Here is a 17,406-nt window from a genome sequence, read left to right on the forward strand (position 1 = left end):
TTGAGTACGCAAAAAGGGTATAAATGTTGGTAATAGCCAGTGGGATATTGTGTGCCACAATTCAAAAATGATCTTAATGAAATCAATATGAGTTCAATGGAACCAAGATTTTACCCTGTATCTTTAAAAATTATGCATGAAAGAATGTTATGAAGAGATTATGAGCAAAGATTCATCTACAGTATCTGGGGACACCCAGAAGTACAAACTTCCAAATATCTTATATTTTATGAGCCTTTCCCCTCAGGAGAGCTTAGATTATTTTTATGTGAAATCTCTGGAAGGCAATATATTCCCGGAGAGGGAATTGACCATTAATCATCACTGTCTGCCACCTCATGAAGTTCTCAAATATATTACTATCATTGGATCGTACTGAGAGAATCCAAAGGGGGAGAATCCAAATAAGAGGTAGTTGGGCAGACAGAATAACCCAACTGTTGTTGCACTCTGTACATAGTCTGTTTGGACAATCTGTTCTCATTAGGCAGGATTATTTTACATTCAAATCCAACTAACAGCTCCTCAAGTGACAGAAACATCCTGTCAATCCAGGCAATACAAACAGCGTGTAAATGATTGCTACTTGTTGATCCCCAACTATGTGTTTGGCACTGTCCAGAACACAGAGCTGGGGAATAAGGACGTGAACCTGCAAAACCTCAGTCAGAGGGCCCAGTTGCCTGAATAGGGGTGATGTATGTAAGAGTTTTCAGGCGCAGGTATACTCCAGCAGCTAGAGATACTTGCAGATTGTAGATCCGGTGATTAGCGTAACCAACTTTCTACTGGCAAAAAAACTGAACACTCTAGCCTTGCCCTTGCTCTGATGTCCCCACCCCTTCCCCATCCCTTCCCTGAGGTGCTGCCCCACTCATTCCCCTTCCCTCAGTGCCTTGCTCTCCCAAACCCTCATTTTCATTGGGTTGGGGCAAGAGTAAGGCTCTAAATGGGAGTTTGACTCGAAATGGGGGTTCTGGCTGGGCTGGGGCAAGTAGTTCAGGAGCAGAAGGGGGTGAGGGCTCCAGTTGGCATCATGGGCTCTGGAGTAGGGCAGGAAGAATGATTTGGGGTGCAGGAAGGGACTCTGGTTGGGGGAGCTGGGATGGGTGTTGGGACTCAGGCTTACCTGGGTGGCTCCTGGTAAGCAGCACTGAGGCAGACTAGACTGCCTGACATCTGCCTGTTTGGGGCACCACACTGCACCCTGGAAGTGGCCAGCAGATCCAGCTTCTAGGTGAGAGATGGGATGGGGCCGGAGGCTCCTCAGTGTGCCACACACACTGCTCTCGCCCACAAGCACTGCCCCCCAGTCCCATTGGCCAGGAACCCAGTCACTGGGAATGTGGGGCCAACAGTACATGGAGCCCTGAGCCAATCCCATTCCTCCCCACCCCCCCAGGATCCAGATCTGCTGGCCACTTCCAGGATGCACCTCAGTGCCCCAGGATAGGCAGGGACTAGCCTGCCTTGGCTCCACAGCACAACTGACCGGACTTTTAATGGCCCAGTTGGTGCTGCCAGGGTCATTTTTCAACTGATTGTCCTGGTCATGGGTGGCAGGTTTGTATAATTTTTGGTGGTGCCCCATTAGCCATGCCCCTTGACCCCCTCCCATTAGCCACACCTCTGGAGGTGACATGCTCGGGGCAAGATGGACACATGACCAGAAGTAAAAGGTGTCATGTCACCCCTCTCCAAGGGCTTTTCCCACCATCCTCCTACCAACAGGGATTAGTTTGACCCCCACCAAACCCCCCTCATGCAACTATCCTGCAATTGCATTGACCCAATGTGTGTGACATTAAACTGGGGGCAGAGAGGCTGGGGGAAGTGTTCCCTCTAAGGCTATGTCTACACTCGCAGCTTCTTGCGCAAGTACAGCCGTTCTTGTGCAAGAACCCAAAAAGCATTCACACTGCCCGCCTGCTCTTGAGCAAGGAAATTTACATCACAGAGTGGTAAGAGAGGGCGTCTTGTGCAAGAGCTATGCTCTTTTCTAGCAGGTGTAAGCTCTGTTGCGCAAGAGGGCAGTGTGGATGCTCGGCAGGGATTTCTTGCAAGAAACTCCTATGGCTAAAATGGCCATCAGAGCTTTCTTGGGCAAGAGAGTGTCCACATTGCAATGGATGCTCTTGTGCAAAAGCACAGCTCACACATGGCAGTGTGGACGTATTCTTGCGCAAGAAACTGCCAGTGTAGACATAGCCTAAGAGTTTCCTCCCATGAGCAGAATGAATTTTGTGTTGTGCACCAGTACTGAGTTCATGTGGCTTGTTTGGATGTGCCACTGTGGCACCCAAGTTATTAATAAATATTTTTAAACCTTTACCTTTTCTCTCTGCTGCCATGTCTCCTCCCCTTGCTCCATCAGCTACCCTGGTCCCTGCTGCCCCCCCCAACTCCTTTCCCTCCTCTGCTGTCCTGACTCCTGCCCTTCTCACTGCCCTCAGCCCTTCTGCAACCTGCCCCCCTCCACGAGCCGTTCTCTCCCCCTTGTGCCCACTCCTCCAGTAGCCCCACTCTGATCATGTGAGCTACCCCTCCTCATCCCCTCTTCTAACACCTACATCTACACACCTGCCCTGCCTCTCTCCTCTGGTGGTGGTCCCTCCCCTGCAGGTGTCTGCCCTTCTGCTTCACCCCCAGAATCCCCTGGCACCTGCACCTTCCCTTAACCCTGTACCCTCCTGGTGCCTCCCTCTTCCCTCACTGCCCCTGCCCCCTTGCCCTCTTTTTCATTGATGCCCACCCCCTCACCACTCTCTGCCCCTGTTCCCCTCATGCCCCTGTGCCCTCACACATGACTTGCTCCATCCCGGCCTTCCTCATGCCCACCCCTTCTTTCAAGCCTTCTCCCAGCACCTCCCTCTGCCCCCTCTAGCCCCTCTCCGTACAAGCCCCTTCCTCTCCCAGCCCTTCCCCTTTCTTCCCCCTCCCACTTCCTATCCGTAGAAGCCCTTCCTCTCCCAGCCCTTCCCCTTTCTACCCCCTCTCCTCTCCCTCTCCATACAAGCCCCTTCCTCTCCCAGCCCTTCCCCTAGTTTTCCCCCTCTCCTACCTTCTGCCTTCCACTTTGTGGGGCTGGAGTCTGCGCTCCACCCCAGAAGACCCTGAACCTGCAACTCAGCTGTGTGGGTCACGTCATGCCCAGGCATCTCCCGCCCACCTGTTTGAGCAAGCAGTTTGAGCACACCGCGCATGGCAGCAGCAGCCGGCAAGGGGGAGCTGAGTGAAAGTTGCGTATGGCAGGGCCAGGACAGGGACAGTGAAGAGACACTGGGGCCGGGGTGGGAGGACGTGCGAGGGGGCTGGGGCCTGCTCCTGCTCCACCAGCTTCAAATATTGGTGGAGCAGGGCCCCCGGCTCTTAATATTGCTGGAGCATGGGCACCACGAGCCCATATAACTTGCTGGCTGCCCATGGTCCTGGTGACCCTACCTGTGATGCAATCATAGGCGAGGCGTGTGGATACTACCATAGTACAGCTACATTAAAATGAGATAATATTAGATCTCGCTTTCCAAAAGAGAAATATAATTTAAAAAACCCTCCCCCTTTCAGTCAATGCATGCAGAGCCATCTTCTTTGTAGACTAATTTGCTTTTTTTCAAGCAGTGTCTAGCTTTACCAAAGCAAACAGCAACAGCAAAAGCACCTGTTAGACCATAATGCAATTCTCCTCTCTCCCATATTAAATTTAAAATACTACTTATATGAAGAGTAAACAAATTAATGCTAAAAGGCCAGACTTGTTAAAATAATGCTTTTTGTTCAACAAGATGGATTTCGTAAGAGTCTTACAAAGAAATTCTGCTCTTTTCATGTTTATAAAATGAATACCTGGGTGTCAGGGTGATCAGACTTTGATGCGGAGCAGAGGTAAGCAATTAGTAGCAGCAATGGAAACTGCATAATGTTCCCACCGGGGAAGACACTGGAAGACAAGGAAGATATATGCCACGGGATTCTTTAGATCTGAAAATGATGTTACTAGGTAATGAAAATATTATTAAGCCAGTTGACATACAGTGACAGCATTTGGTGTTCAAGTGCAAGCCTAAGGAAAGACTGTAAATTACAAGCATGCGTTTCTACCCCTTGAACATTATCAATCATTCTACCTATGAACACTAGCACACATCACACAGGTTGGACCTCCCTGGTCCAGCAGCCTCAGGACCTGACTGGCCCCAGATGAGGGAATCTGCCAGACCAGCGGAGGTCAATGGAATCTCCTCTGCTGCCACCTGCTGTGGAGCTCCTAGCTGATGGCAGTAGAGAAGCCAGCATTGACCAAATGGGGTTGGGAGGAGCATGTGGGGGAAGAGGCAGGGTATCTAGGGAGCCTTGCGGCTGAGGCTGGGAATGCAGCCCTGCAGCTGTCAGTCCATGTTCCTACCCTCATGGGGCTGCACTCCTGGCTGTCACTACCAGCCATTAAGCTGCATTCCTAGCCCTCAGTTATGAGGGTCCACAGCCGCCCTGTCTCTTCCCCTGAGCATTCCCTCGGCCCTGCTCCTCCTTCTCCCTTCCTGAGTTCGAGCATCAAGGTTGTGGCACCCTGAAAGCTGTGGGAGAGTGGAGAAGGGGTGGCTGAGCATGAGGCCTAGCTTTTTCCCATGACTGTTCCAGTCCAGGGGCATCCAAAGGGATGCTGGACCACAGATGTTGCTGAACTATGGAAGTTCAGACTATAGAGGTCGAACCTGTATAAGCTACATTTTCATCAATGAACTTTCCCAAATGTATTATAAATACGCAGATGGGAATTGCCTAAGATGCTTATGATAGTAGCTAATACTACAGGACTTTAATTTTTGTTCTATAGATTTCAATAGGAATCTTATCTGAACATGGACTAGGTATTAATTGATCGCTTTAGATTAAAAGAGACTATGAAGGAAACATTAAACCCTTTATATTTGTAGAAGATAAACTCTGTGCCCTAGAGAGAAAGGGAAAAAGAACAATGGGTGTAGCTTGGCTTACAAAAATATAGAATCAGGTTGTACCTACTTGGTTGAAGTTGAGTAGCACCTTATATTCTGCATGACATTAATTTCAGAGGGACTGTTGCTAACCTAGGCACTACTTAGTTGAGTGATGATTGTAGAATAGAGCCCAGAAGTGCTATGGTTTGGTAAAGAGTTAAATTGTTGGAAACAAACAAAAATACAGATATAGTAGTAATGTAGTAAGCACAGGTATCGGATCAGCTTGTTTGAAGTATCACCTAAAATCAAGCATCAAGATAATAATTCTTGTCACCCTGCAGATACTCCTTTAAAAATGATACTGGTCAGACAGGTTCTTGAGGTACGCAAGGATAGACAGCAGCACCAGCAGCTAGCCATTACAAGTCATTTTCTGTGGGCAACTAGCAGAGAGATATGTGTATAATAGGAATGGTGATTGCAAGAAGGGTAAAAAGAAAACTTGGTAACATGACAAACAAAAAAAATCCTGCTTCTATTTGGCTAGAAGTGGTAAATGTGGATCCCAAAAAAATTGGATAGGAATCAGTCTATGTTTTGTACACTTGAAAATATTTGTTGTTTGCACTGTACTTTCTCTGCCCACTCCTTCCATGTTAGAAGCCTACCCTGAAATCTATTTTCTACATCTAGTTTCTGAAATCTATGCTACACACAAACACCTACATCCACTTTTGTACATACACAGTGGTGCATAATTGTGGAGCTTTTTGCTATATCATGTATGATCACAGGGCAATTGGCAGAGTAATTATATTTATTCAGGATTAAAAAAAAACAAAAAAACAAAACAAAAACAAAACCCCCCAAAACCATGGCTGTATAGATAAATATTATAAATCAAATTTTGGCTCCCAAATGTGATCAGATTAGTGTTCTGTAAAATACTTTATCAGTCAGTAGCTTTAGGCATAATATTAAACCCAGTAATTTAAAGGCCATTTTAAATTGTGCTTAGGGAGAAAAACTGCATCCATTTTGTTCAGCCTAACAGTGTGACATTTCAGAGGGTAAGGGGAATTCTCACTTGAAATAAACTCAGATATATAGAACGTCTGCCAAGATACAAACTTTAGATATCTGAACCCGCATAGTTACCCTATTGATACATGCAACTAAAAAAGTTGTTTTAAAAAAAGCACTTTTGGAAACGTTTTCACGGGGCTGGATTTCTGTGTCATGTATTATTAGCAACAATGTGAAGTGTTTACTGCATTTCTCTTGAACAGGAAATGCTAAAAGAATGATGATAATCTTCACATTTAGAGCTGACTGTCGAGCAGATGATGTTTAAAGAAGAAACCTTTCCGTCTGCCAACTGATCACTACCCTAGATGGAAATAAGTTGAGGAAGTTTTGTGTGCTAGCCCAGAGGGAGACAAACATGAGCAGCAGTCACTCATTTTTGCCTGCAGCTACTTTAGGCTATGTCTAGACTGCAAGCCTCTTTCGAAAGAGAGCGTCTAGACTGCACGTTGAACTTTCGAAAAAGCGGCTTGCTTTTTCGAAAGAAAGCATCCAGTGAGTCTGGATGCTCTCTTTCGAAGAAGCCCTATTTACATTCAAGAACGCCTTCTTTCGAAAGAGGAACTTTCGAAAGAAGGCGTTCTTCCTCGTAAATTGAGGTTTACCGCCATCGAAAGAAAAGCCGCGTTCTTTCGATTTAATTTCGAAAGAACGCGGCTTGAGTCTGGACGCAGGTGAAGTTTTTTCAAAAAAAGGCTACTTTTTTTGAAAAAACCCCTGAGTCTGGACACAGCCTTAGAGACCACTGGGGATGATGTAATTGCAAATGGCCCATGTAGATCTTTCATGCAGAGCAAAATTGTCTTAGCTATCAGCCAAAATCATGACAGCAAAGAAACGTGTGGAATGTGCTATTTAGGGTGCTGGGAGCCTTTAGCACCCAATGGCTGCGTCTAGATTGGCATGATTTTCCGGAAATGCTTTTAACGGAAAAGTTTTCCGTTAAAAGCATTTTTGGAACAGAGCATCTAGATTGGCACGGATGCTTTTCCGCAAAAACACTTTTGCGGAAATGCGTCTGTGCCAATCCAGACGCGCTTTTCCGCAAAAGAGCCCCGATTGCCATTTTCGCAATCGGGGCTTTTTTGCGGAAAATAAAAATGAGCTGTCTACACAAAAGCTTTGCGCAAAAGGGACTTTTGCTTGAACGGGAGCAGAATAGTATTTCCGCAAGAAGCACTGATTTCTTACAGTAGGAAGTCAGTGCTTTTGCAGAAATTCAAGCGGCCAGTGTAGACAGCTGGCAAGTTTTTCTGGAAAAGCGGCTGCTTTTCCAGAAAAACTGGCCAGTCTAGACACGGCCAATAGGTTCATTGGAAGCCAAAGGTATTTCACACATTAAAGTAGGTGCTCAGACTCTCACAGGACTGAGACCTTAGTTGCTGTGTCCCCTATTCAATTCACTGGTAGCATATGGTACAAAGGCACAAGTATAGGGCCTGACTCTGCTCAAGGTCTATTTCATAGTAAAATCAGTTTCAGTCTCACAATTTGCCTGAAGACCAAATCCTGCCCTCTATTGCATTAATGGGGGAAAGAGGCATAGAGAGTTGTATTCCCCTCCTTCTCCTCCACAATACACTACAAGAACATTTAACAGTGCACTAGAAAGGGGGAAGCATCGACTGCCTATAAAAGGCACGGCTTGCTAGCTTGGCACACCAGTGGGTGCTCTGCTTTTCTCCACATAAGCTGTGGTGAGAAGCAGGCAATCAACTTTGTACAGGAACGTGTAAACCCCACCCACCCTCCATGGTCTGTATTCGGATTCATTGCCAAGGTACCTCCATTTTCTATTCCACCCACTGCAGCTCCAAATAGCATCAGGAGGATTTTCCCCTGCATGTGCAAGAACCATGCAAGCTGTCTTCTAAACCTTGCTTCGATATCAGGGCGCTTGCACAATTTTATAGCAGGGGAAGAGTGGACTGTGAACCATTGCAGCAAACTGCAAACACTGGATATGATGGAAACCACTTGAAGCCAGGGGATGTGGCAGGATTCCAGTTCCAGCACCTACACTTTGATGTGTGTTTTGGCTCTTTCAAACTTTGTCTTATTCCCCTTATTTTTTTTTTCCTTCAGACTTTCGCCATTCTGAAGTTATCCAAGTATTCTGGTTTGAGATCAAAAATGTGCTCCCAGATGTATTATACCAGTGGTGGATGATGAGATCTTTCTGTATTACATATGTTTACGCTTTAGTGTATTTATTGCTTTGCCAGTGCTAGTCCATTGGAACCTGTCCGGATTCCACTAGCTGCTCCACAGGGGGCTAGAGGAGGGCCAGTGAAATGCAATACATTGTTGGTCATTGCCAACAAATTTAAGCATTTTGTTTATTGAGTAATTTATCTCTGGCACATTAGGAGATCATTAAAGAGAACTGTGATAGAGAGGAATAATTGCTTTTCCCGTGATTAAGCTGAAATGAATGCAGATGTATGATTAACAGAACATGGTATTTATATAATATCCTCATCATATAAATACAGTTTCTGTGTATAATACTAAGGGCAGAGCCTATGAATCATTCATATGGTTTGTGCGACTGAGTGAATTTTGGCTCCTTCTGTATTATCATCACTGAGGAAATGGATTAGAATTGGGAGAACTATTTGTCACAAATCTGACACAGGAGAATTTAATGATTATTTTCCATTTAGAAGCTATAACCAAAAAAAGGGTTTTATTCAAAATTACATCAGAAGAGTAACCATTTCCAGCATATGATAAAACATGGTTTTAATATTAGTGTATGGAGTTCTTTGTTCCTTCAGCAATAATGAGTCTTAAACTCTTTCCTTTGGTTTAATTCCTTCTCAAAAGGAGTCTGCCCCAGCTTGCATGGAACTATCAACCTAGAAAAGACCTCAGATTTTGGCCAGATAAATATAACAGATTAGTATAGATGGGGGACCCAAACAAAAAATCCTTTCCCAGACTCCTCTGAACCTTGGGGAGATTAGATTTGTATAAAATGAGGCCCACCTCCAGAAAATTACTATACCACCTTTCATCCTTCAGAATCCTAAAGGACTTCCCGAGCTATGAACCAACCAAATCCATGACAGCTGGTACTGAGAAAGAAACCAGGCAGTTTCCCTACTGAGACAACAAGCATTAAAAGCCTAGAAATGGCCCAACAAAAGTAACCTCCCTTGAACTGTGGGTTGGCACATTGAGCTTTATTTATGTAAATCAATGTGGCTCCCCAAAGAAGAGGATGGTTAAAAGTCAAGAAAAGCCCATTTGGAATTTATCATAGAATCATAGAATACTAGGACTGAAAGGGACCTCGAGAGGTCATTGAGTCTAGTCCCCTTCCCCCATGGCAGGACCAAATACTGTCTAGACCATCCCTGATAGACATTTATCTAATCTACTCTTAAATATCTCCAGAGATGGGGATTCCACAACCTCCCTGGGCAATTTATTCCAGTGTTTGACCACCCTGACAGGAACTTTTTCCTAATGTCCAACCTAAACCTCCCTTGCTGAAGTTTAAGCCCATTGCTTCTTGTTCTATTCTCAGAGGCCAAGATGAACAAGTTTTCTCCCTCCTTCCTGTGACACCCTTTTAGATACCTGAAAATTGCTATCATGTCCCCCCTCAGTCTTCTCTTTTATAAACTAAACAAACCCAATTCTTTCAGACTTCCTTCATAGGTCATGTTCTCTAGACCTTTCATCATTCTTGTTGCTCTTCTCTGAGAAAAGCCCTCATCATATAAATAGCTTCATTTAAGAAGCTTATTGAGGGGTGCACAGGAAGTAGCAGACTCCACTACAGGAAGCATTTAAAAATGAGGTACAGTGGGGCAAGTTCATGCCTTACTGAAAAGTACCTTGGGATCCTAAACATCTACGCCTCCCTGTTGAAAGATCTAATCTGAAATACACCTACATCATAAATTGCAAAGAACTCTTATCTAGTCTGGAGCAGCTAAAAGCTGAGCTGAACCAGGTTAACGTGGAATAAGAGATTCCTAGAGTCTAGAGGTGTTTCAGACATGATGTTTTCAGCATTAAGCAATCGCTGCGCTAGAGAAGTTTTCACCACTATAAATATCTTAAGAGGAGTCCCAACATATCTCCACAAGTACTCTATCCATACATTCACTAACATAAACATTCAGAGGGGCAAGGAACTCTATGGTCTGTGCGTTCATGCAGTATGGATTAATGGGCTGCAAATAAGAGTTTGAATCGTCATTCTAGGAATTACATAGACTAGCATTCCCAAGCAGTACCCATCTTATTTCTAGGAAAATGGGTTCTCCCAGAACTAATGAATGTACCTTCAGTCAGAAGGATATTGACAGGACAGAGAAAACTAGAGTTGAGAGGAGGAGAAATTAATATCCGATAATATAACTAAAATGGGTTATCTAATGGTAGCTGAAAATCATTGTTTTAAAGTAAACAGGAACCTTCACCTACAGATATCAAACATTTTGAACTCTACAAAATGAATTTGATCTTTGAGTCCTAGTTTAGCAAAGCACTTAAACACATGATGAACAATTTTATTACATTCATTACTGAGCGGCTTCCCTCTCCTGGCTTCTAGTCACAGATCTGCTTCAGTTCCCCTTGGATGGAAGGAGGACTTCCTGTCTTTCCCTGCTGGTCCTCCAGCTCCCACTACTCTTTGGTTGAAGAAGCGACTTTACAGAAGTGGTGGACTTTTGTGACTTAGCTTGAGTGCTATCAAAACAAATTCACAAACAAGCAGATTTTCAAACCTCCCCATCTCAAACATACTCTCTTGCTAGACAGGTTCTTGACCTTTCTGTCTCACCAGTACAGGGATCCCATATTCCTTTCCCACAACAATATAGCTCTTTCTTCTCCTAGAATTGGAGGGGATTTCCAACACTCCCACCTCCAGGTGGCATTGTAGGGAAAGACAGGACCTCTAACTACTCTGTGTTTCATTCCAATGACACTGTGGCAAATACAGCAGTTCCATTTACTCTGGCTAATTGCTTCACCTTCCTGGACCACTGCTATCCACTAGATGAAGTAGAAATGGCTGATTGCGTGTTACAGGCTGACCAGGCTGATTCCCCAAAGTTCCGAGTAGCATTGGTGTACAGCAGACACAACTGTGAAATTACCAAATTACTATGGATTTGTTGTTACAAAATTTTATGGTTAATTTGTGAAAGAATCACACACATTAAAAAATCTTTGAATGAGGAACCTTAATTATAATAGGAAACATAAGTGAAAACCCAAAGTGAATTGCTCTAATTTCAACCTGATTGAGAGAATATGTTTCACATTCTCAAAGTTTCTCTCTTCTGGCTATTACGTATGGAAACATTGCATGGTTGTGTTGACGTCATCTTGGTTGCTGTGGGTAATACTCGAATACATTCATATCAAATATTTGTCACTGAGGGATTTAACATTTCCAAAACATAGCCAATAAGTAGAAAACAGTATCCTACAGCTAGAGGGAAACATAAGCCAGAACTGATTTCAATATTGGCATGAAAACCTATTAAACCCAACTGACTTACTCTGTTAATTGACCAAAGTTATTTAAGCTTTGGCCCTGTTCCTGTTCCTAGTGCAAGAAATGGAAGTTGAATCACTGAGAAACAGACAGTAGGGCAAATACGAGGACCCGAGTTAAGGAAGCGCTTGCTAATTACATCCAACACGAAAGCCTTAAGCACGTACCTAAATCCCAACATATGCTTAAACAGAATGTTAAGGTGCTTTTTCCTTAAAACTCTAGTGACTTACATTTTTTTACATCTGTTATTTGACTCCATTGAGGTTGCATGGGATATAAAAATCAGCACAGAAATTATCTTTACAACTGAGACACCTCTGAGGGATGATTTTTTATACAATTCATCATTAAACGAATTAATTTTTTTTTCAGAGCTAAGAGTGTTGCAATAATTAGTAGGGGAGAAAAAATACTAAATGAAAGTTGGATAACAAATTCCACCCATGATTGTTGTAATAGCGTAAATAAATGAATGCTTAGATTCCAGTGGAATATATTGCTTGTGTTAAAGGACATCCAAAAATATTTAAGACAATATGGGATCCATATGTGGACTTGAATATGTTTAAGGATATGTTTGACTTTACCGAAGATTAATAGCCTCTGCAGTTAATGGATTTAAAATTTTAAACACGTGTATAAAGATTTCTATAAATACCTATTTACTTGCTGTTTTATAGAAATTAATATTTAAAAGGTATTAAGCCCACACAAATATTTGAAAAACTATTCAAGGCAATGATTTCAATGTTACTGTGCTACTCCTAAGGAATAGCTGGGGGAACAAGATAGTGATGTCCAATGAGCTCCAGGAACCTTTTCTATAACAATTGTGTACCCAGAAAGAGGCATCATGATATATTTTAGGGATAGTCCAATTCCATTCATTCAAATGGAAAAGTGACAATTCACTGAAGGGTTAGTTTGCTGGAAAATTTTAATGCATGTTTTATCAGAATTGCAACACTGGATCTGAACACAAGTGGATATTGGGGATATTTAGATCCACATCCAGATATGGAGTCAACGTTGACTGTTGTAATTAGAGCTGGTGAGAAAGTGTTTTTCCCCTCCGTGCAAAATGTCTTCAGGATGCAGTAGTCCATCGGCACACCAAGCACTGATCTCTCTCCCCACCTGGACTTTCAGGTACGATGTTGCTGTCTCTCACCATGCCCTGCAGCTGGGATGCCCATCCGCTGTGTCTCATCCTTAAATACAGTTTTAGCTCTTGCCCTGAGATATCAGCAGGCCCACTCTTCCATCATTCCCCAGCCTTCAGTCCTCTCTGGACATCATGCTCCAGCTCTCTGGCTCAACGAGCAAACAGGCATCTCCCTGTGGTGCTCTCAGCCCTCTCTGGTTATAGGAGTCTTGCCTGGGAAAGTTTGAAGGTGACAGCCTGACTGCTTTCCTGCCTCTGCTTTCCCTGGCCTAATCTGGCTTCACTGCTCACAGAGGGAACTCTTACACTCTCTCCTTCAGGGACATCCCATCCTTGAAGCTCCGAACTCAGGCTCTTTCTCTGAGCTTTCTCTCTCTCAGGGCTCTGGACTTGGAAGTGTCTTGTGCCTTTGGACTGTCTCCCATTTATAACTCCCAGGGGCAGCCCTGCCTTCTTTATTGTACCAAAGTAGGCCCCACTTGGCTGGAAACAGGAAATCTTGGCCCCATGTCATTTAAGGGGCCAGCTACCCTATGACACCATCTAGAGCTTCCATTTATTCTGTGTTGAGAGGACAGCAGGAGCATATCTACACTTGGTGCTAGGTGCGTGATTCCAGCTCCTGTAGGCAGACCCGTGCTAGATATCCTTTGAGTCTACGCCCTAAGAATAGTGCTACAGCTCTGATAGCCCAAGAAAGGCACCATGAGTTTGCTGCCTTGAGAACAATCCCATCTGGACTGTGCGCTGTTGTTATTTTCACTATGCTAATTCAATGAGAGCTAGCGCAAGTACATCTGTATGAGCTGGGAATCACAGCCCTAGCTCCGAGTATTGACGCAGCCTATAGGGGACCACTGGGCAGCGCTGCATCAGCTGTTAGCTGCCTAAGCCATTCTTTCCTTGCAGTTTATCATTGTGTTATGCCCATATTTGGAGCATTGGCACAGACAATGCTTGCCGGTTGTACCTGACCATTATGTCTTTCAGGGTGGAGGAAATACTAATGGAACTCCTGCTTAAGTAGTAGGATTACACGTGAGTGATTGGAGGGGGAGGGGGGTAATCTGTAATGATATCTTTATCCTGTTCATTTCTCTCATTTCCCCCCTTACAATCCCATAGTGGACTCTCCTCTCTCTTACTTCTATAGTTTGATTTTTGTAATAAAAGGATCTGTAACATTGGTCCTTTTATTCAGCATCCATGAACATCTCTTTAGGGCTAGGAAAGGGTTGAGGGCATCAGGCTAGATTATGACAGGGAAGAGAGATGTGCAACAGATTAGAGGAGCTAGGGAGCAAAGCCACTCTTAATATAGCCCTGGATGTAGATTCATTCTTCATGGCAGTTGTCGTCAGGAGGTCAGATTCATAAAGACACATGTCTGGCAAGTTTGCCAGACTCATTTATAAATGTGGGTCACTTACAATGTGAGTCATTTACATCCCTATTACATTAATGGATTTCTTAATTGTGCTTACTTTCTTAATTTTGCTATTAAAAATCTCAAAGAATTTTTGAAAAATCTCGTATCTTCACTCTTTCCCTCACTCCTGCATGGCCAAAAAGAAACTTCCCTTGGTGTAACTAAACCATAGAAAATAATAACACTTTTGTCGCCATATATACATTGTCTTCGCTCTCTTGGCTCCAGGTAGGTTTCAGTTTTCTAAGGATGTTTCACTACAGTCAGATTTCATTCATATTCATTTTCAACAGCTGGCTCCATTCTTAGGGCCATGGAGACACATGTATAGCGGGGGTGAGGGGGAGGGGACAGAATTGCTGAGCCTCTAGGCAAGCGGGGAGTGGAGGGGCTGGCTCCAGAAGGGGAGAGGCAAACAGCAGGCAGCTCTTTGCACTGCCTGGACCACAGTGCACCCCCCCCCCCCACCAGTGACCCCTTCGGGTGCTGCCCCAGGCTCCAGTGGCAATGTAAAGGTCCTGGGGCTCTGACCACCACTGCAGTAGCAGCAGCAGGGACTGGGAGCTCTGGGCTCTTTTTAATCGCTTTTTGAGTTGTTTCCTTTTGCCCCTCCCCTGCATTGACAGTCATGACTGTGACGCTGCACGAGCTGCCGCATAGCTGCTCTATGTTGACGAGAGAGAGCTCTCCTGTCAGTGTAATCAAGCCACTCCAACAAATGGGATTACCTGCGTCAGCCAGGGAGCATCCCCAATGACATATTGGTGTCCACACCTGTGCTTCTGTCTATGTAACTTATGTTGCTCAGGTTTTCTTCACACTTCTGAGTGACAAGTTATACTGACAAAAGTGCTAGGGTTGGCATAGCCTTAACTGCTCCTGTGTTGGCTCAGCAGAAGATCTATGTCCCTAGGCTGGAGATGACCCCCAGTTTATATCATATATAATGGCCATTCACCGGAGGCTGCCAGATAGGAACTCAGGGTGGCTCACTTCACACTCCTGCAGCCAGGGGCGGATATAGTGCAGGGCGAACAGGGCGGCCGCCCCGGGCCCCGGGCCCCGTGCTTCAAAAAGCCCCGCACATGCACCGTGGCGCTGCTGTGTATGCGCATTTCATCACTGTGCATGCGCCGTGGCAAAGGGGGGCCCCGCGGAATTACGCTGCCCGGGGCCCCGCAAAACTGTCATCTGCCCCTGCCTGCAGCACACAGTCCTGCACCTATTGCAGCTGAGGAACAAACCTAATTATGCACCGTTTCTTTCCTGATGGTGGTTACACAGTGCTTCTTGTTTACAGAGCACAAATTGTTCTGACAAACAATTAAAATAAAATGTAGCACATGGGTACAAACCCCTGATTATTCCTATTCACAACCAGAGAGCGACAGTTATTTATATATATATAGAATGTGGCGTTGATGGTACGTCAGGGCTTGTCTTCACTACACAGTGGAGCAATGTTGAAATGATCGCTTCACCAGCGGTCAGTTTATCACATTTCTTTAGATGTGATAAACTGACCACTCCAGTCAACTCCAGTACTTCATGAGGATGAGAAGAGCAGTTGGAGTGAATAGGAAGGTAGCCCTGCTGATCTTACTGTGTGGAAGACACCGCAGTAAGTATGTCGACTTCAGCTATTTACGTAACTGAAGTTGTGTAGGGTATATTGACGGCAGGGGTGTAATGTAGACTAGGCCTAACTAAAGCTAATACATTAACTGAGGGAGGGTGAATCTCCATCCTGAACTGGCTCAAATCTTGTTTGCTTGGAAATTGCCCTGTAGCGCCCTGGTATTGTAGGAGTCTGATGCAAACGTGATGTTGTATACTCTACCTAAAATCTCAAGACACGGTATGGTGAATTAAGGACAGCTTTCCCCCTAATAATCATAACTAATAATCATAATGTTTTTGTTGTTTTCTTTAAATTTGCCAATGAAATATAAACAGGTACTTGTAATAATACATGTGAGTAAAGTGGAAGGCACAAAAAGGGTCCAATCCACATACCATGGAAGCCAATGGAAAGATTCCTTTTGTCCTCAATGGGCACTGGATCAAGGCAATCTTCCACTGATCTGCTTCACATCACAGTGTAGGAAAATGTTAGGCTACTTTGAATAAAAGTTAATTGGAAGATGACATGTAGTAGTTCTGCAGAAAAAGACCTGGGAGTTACAGTGGATGAGAAGCTGGATATGAGCCAACAGTGTGCCCTTGTATCCAAGAAGGCTAATAGCATATTACGTTGCATTAAGAGGAGCATTGCCAGCAGATCCAGAGATGTCATTATTCCCCTTTATTCAGCTCTGGTGAGGCCACGTCTGGAGTATTGTGTCCAGTTCTGGGCCCCCCACTACAAAAAGGATGTGGACGCATTGGAGAGGGTCCAGCGGAGGGCAACCAAAATTATTAGGGGGCTAGAGCATATGACCTATGAGAAGAGGTTGAGGGAGTTGGGTCTGTTTAGTCTGCAAAAGCGAAGAGTGAGGGGGGGATTTGATAGCAGCCTTCAACTTCCTGAAGGGAGGTTCCAAAGAGGATGGAAAAAGGCTGTTCTCAGTAGTGACAGATGGCAGAATAAGGAGCAATGGTCTCAAGTTGTGGTGGGAGAGGTCCAGGTTGGATATTAGGAAAAACTATTTCACTAGGAGAGTGGTGAAGCACTGGAATGGGTTACCTAGGGAAGCAGTGGAGTCTCCATCTCTAGAGGTGTTTAAGTCTTGGCTTGACAAAGCCCTGGCTGGGTTCATTTAGTTCAGATTGGTCCTGCCTAGAGCAGGGGGCTGGACTTGATGACCTTCTGAGGTCTCTTCCAGCTCTATGATTCTATGACATTAACAGTGTCATGACAGATAAATATAATGGTTACTGACATCTTAAGCTTTGACAAAAGTTAAATATTGTACAAGACATTTTGATTAAGCCAAAGAAGAAAGTTCCCACAATAAAAATTCCGATGAAATCAGATGTTTATTTAAAAAATTGTTCCCCCAAAATGCCTGAAAACCAAACACTATAGCACTGAAAGTGAAACTGTTTTGTAGCAAAAACAAAAAACCCGTAATTTGTTTCATTGTCCAAACTCATTTGTTATCCAGTAACATCGATAACTACATTTGTGTGCATGATTTTTAACTGGAAATGTCTGATGAAATCAGCTGACACGCTCAGACCTGCCAGGAACAAGAATAGATTTTTAGTATAATATCCTTTTGGGAATGCTCAGTGCATGCTTAGAAGCCCAGTGACA

The sequence above is a fragment of the Pelodiscus sinensis genome, chromosome 16 (genome assembly GCF_052426305.1).
Source record: "Pelodiscus sinensis isolate ZL-2025 chromosome 16, ASM5242630v1, whole genome shotgun sequence".
Taxonomy (NCBI): Eukaryota; Metazoa; Chordata; order Testudines; family Trionychidae; genus Pelodiscus; species Pelodiscus sinensis.